The 3,677-nt window shown below is 37.7% G+C and overlaps 1 protein-coding gene across 2 annotated transcripts in view; it reads right to left on the bottom strand.

Moving 5' to 3' along the window:
- LOC118741033 (threonine--tRNA ligase 1, cytoplasmic) overlaps positions 1-3,677 on the bottom strand; it is a 575,984-nt gene that overhangs the window by 109,878 nt on the left and 462,429 nt on the right. The gene's annotated exons all lie outside the window — the stretch shown is intronic.

Raw genomic sequence — 3,677 nt, 5'->3', positions numbered from 1 at the left:
ATGCTCATGGAAAAAAATTGTGGTTATTGGAAAAGGGGGCGTGGCACTTCCCATACAACCGATTTTTTCATACTGCATACCTCTGGAAGTGTTCACGATAGAGTACAGGAATTTGGCGATTAGGGTGTCCCTATCCTAAAATAATTTTCTCTATTTTTTCTTTTAGATCTTTTGGTGTTTTTGTATGAAAAATCTAATATATAAAAATATCGTGTCACGGTGTTTGTGGTCGATTTCCTCCGAAACGGCGTAACCGATTTGAATGAAATTTTTTGTGTATATTTCGTAGGTATGACAATAGGGTGTAAAGTATGTTTCATACCGCTAAGTGAAGGGGACGTGGCACCTCCCATACAAACCAAATTTTTCACACTTTATATCTCTGCAAGTGTTCATAGTAGAGTACTGGAACTTGGTATGTCCAAGACATATAAAATCAAACGCATAGTCATGAAGAAAAATTTGAAAGAAGAAAAATTTGAAGAAAAAGGGGCGCAGCACCTCCAATGCAAACCGAATATTTCACACTGCATATCTCTGGAAGTGTTCATGGTAGAGTACTTGAACATGGTATGGAGATATGAGAAATCACTCCCATACTCTTAGGAAAAATTGTGGCTATTTTATAAGGGGGGTGTGGCGCCTTTCAAATGGTACTGAAGCTATTACGTATCTTTGTATGCATATACAATTTTGCTAGGTTATTTAAGATGGTAATGGAAATATGCCTTCCGACAACCACCAAACCGTAATATTAGAAGATAAACGCGTCACTGAAAATCATGGACGGGAACTGTTGGTGAAAATGTTGTACCAAAATGTTTCAATACAAAAAATTAATTTTGGGCGGGACGAAGTTCGCCGGGTCTGCTAGTACAAAATAATAATTTTTAACCAGATAACATGATAACCAGGTAAGCGTGAACAACTTAAGTGTAGTAGAATAACAACGTGGGTGCCAAATGAAAAATAAGGATATGAAAAATTAAAAAAAAAAGTTTGGGTCACAAGAACGAATAGGTATTGAAAAATCTTATTTAACAATTTAAATTTTTTAAGCTTATAAAGTTGGAAGAACGGAATTCGAGAATGTGATATGTACCCTGCAGGGAGTGACGTTAGCTTATACCTAACTTTAGTCTGTTTACGCGAACACTAGTGCTAACTATTAACTGTGTATTTTGTTCGAAAAAAGCTAACTAAAGCTAACTTTTGTGGGGCGATGGCCGCAAAAAAGTCAGACCTGGATACCTCTGCATTACATGTCAACTAACTTGTAACTAACTACTTTTGGACATAAAATATCAATAAGAAAAACAAAATATTTTTTTGTTTTTTTACTTTTTTATTTACTTATTTATTTACTTTATTTTATTACATTTCATATTTGTTTACATATTCTGCTCTGGGTTCCCCATATTCGAACACCGTCAGACATAACTTCAAAATGATAGTATAAAATTTCGATCTTCCTTTTATTTGTCCTGAATATGAAAAAGAATCTGCGAAGTTCAGAAAAAAAGTGTATTGAAAGTAATTTTTGTTTGAGGATATTTAATAGAAACTTGTAAAGAAAACAAACTCCCGATTGCGTCTGCATGACTCCTGCACGACTTTATGTACAATTCACTTTAAGTTGCTTTTGTCATAGCTAATTAAAAGTGAGGTATTTATCGAAATCTCGCCAAAAAGCTAACTATAAGTTGGTTAGTTTTAACAATTGATAATTTTTCACTGCAGGGTTGTAAAGAAAACCAACTCCCGATTGCGTCTGCATGACTCCTGCACGACTTTAAAATTCACTTTAAGTTGGTTTTGTCATAGCTAATTAAAAGTGAGGTATTAATCGAAATCTCGCCAAAAAGCTAACTATAAGTTGGTTAGTTTTAACAATTGATAATTTTTCACTGCAGGGTATATATCTATTAGTCTTCAACATATAGTTTTTTTTTCAAAAATAAATACATATTGCAAATTCTCAAGGATATTCAAGAAAAAATCTTAAAATTTTTACTAAGTATTCGTTCCCAAAAACAAAAAATAATCTTTTTTAATTCTAAAGAATTTTGTCATTTATTCGATACTTAAATTGTCATTCTACATTGCACTAAATTTTTAAAATAATTTATTGAATTAAAAAAATCTTTGCAATCTCAGCGTACGTCTGTAAGAAAAACTAAAAACGCAGTTTCCCTCTATTTGGGCACTAGTTTCGTGGTTATATTGGATCTTTTTGTGTGTAAAATTTACTGCCGCGCGGTATATTACCTACTTAAATAAATGCTATTAGTATTATATTAATTCGCAATTAAATATAAATTTATTACAATAAACAAATTGAAAAATACTTATGCATTATAAATCCGCCTGTTTTAATTGTGTAACTTGTACGAAAAAGAAGTAGGTTTAAACTACAGCTAGCGAAATCTAAGCAGCACTGCCTAATATTCTTTCCGCCATAAAATAAGAATACTGGCAACACTCGCTAATTTCCAGCTGCTTCAACTGTCACTTGACATCACTGCATATCATCATCCTTCCTTTGCATTGTTCCGCTTCCGCCCATTCTGCAGTTCACGCCAACCGTTCGTTTCAAGTTGGTCGTCTTCTTCCCGCCCTACACGCGCATTTACTCGCCAATGTACACATTGCGCTCTTCGCGCAAAAAATCAAACCCTTCGTGCAGGTCATCTTGTGACCCTTCATCATACCTTGCGCGTTCTTGTAGCAAACAAAATAGCTGTAGATTGAAGTTTGATCGGCAATTTTGTCACCTTCCTTGCAGTTGTACTTCCGCTTCTTCACCGTCGCCGCCGCCGCTGTTGGCCTAGGCGTCGTGCTATAGACATTCATCGCTGCTGCTTGCTGCACATACGCGCTCAACATATCCTTCTCACTGCTATCGTCCTCATTTGCCGCTGCCGCCTGCGTCTGACCGCCATATTTTTGCAACAAATTGGCAATGTTTTGTGCTTTCATAGCTTGCTCTGCCCTACGCTTCACATCCTGCATTGCTTTAATCACCTCCATTTGCAAGCGTTTATTCTCCGATACCGTATAGCTGCTAATAATGGCATCCGGCGTACACACGGCATACGTATGCGCATCACATATACGCGTTTGTGCATTGAAGGCGGTATAGGGCGGGCAGGAGTAGGATAGCACTTTGCCATCCTTCTTGCTGCAGACATAGTAGCGTGTGCAATCGGTGGAGTTCGGTTGGCGTACGCCGGCAGCGCAAGTAATGACTTCGACATTGTTTAAATCATTCAACGACTGCGTTTGGCCCAGTAGTGGGAGTACTGTATTCTGGAAGACATCGAAACTAACAAAATTACCACCAATATTGACTAGCTGTGTACCATCGGCGTACGAGGAGGCGGGGTGTGTGTTGTATGGCTTTAATTTATTTGCGGCATTTGTGTATAAAGGGCGTGTAGCAGAGGGGCGTGGCATGTAGGTGTGTTTGTTGCCGCCACTGCTGCTACCCGCAAAAATCGGCTGCTGATATTGGTTACCCATATCCGGCTTGTCATTGTCGTAGTTATAAGTGAACAGCTGTGACAGTGGTCGCGCTTGATTGTCACCGTAATCGTCGCTTTCCATTTCCATGCTATCCATGATGTGGCAATTCGGACGTAGCTTGACTTTATGGCCGTCCATTTGTGGTGTGAAAA

The sequence above is a fragment of the Rhagoletis pomonella genome, unplaced genomic scaffold (genome assembly GCF_013731165.1).
Source record: "Rhagoletis pomonella isolate Grant_MI unplaced genomic scaffold, Rhpom_1.0 Rhpom_scaffold_00006, whole genome shotgun sequence".
NCBI classification, from domain to species: domain Eukaryota; kingdom Metazoa; phylum Arthropoda; class Insecta; order Diptera; family Tephritidae; genus Rhagoletis; species Rhagoletis pomonella.
The sequence above is the reverse complement of the archived record's forward strand: the minus strand, read 5'-3'. Positions and strand labels throughout refer to the sequence as shown.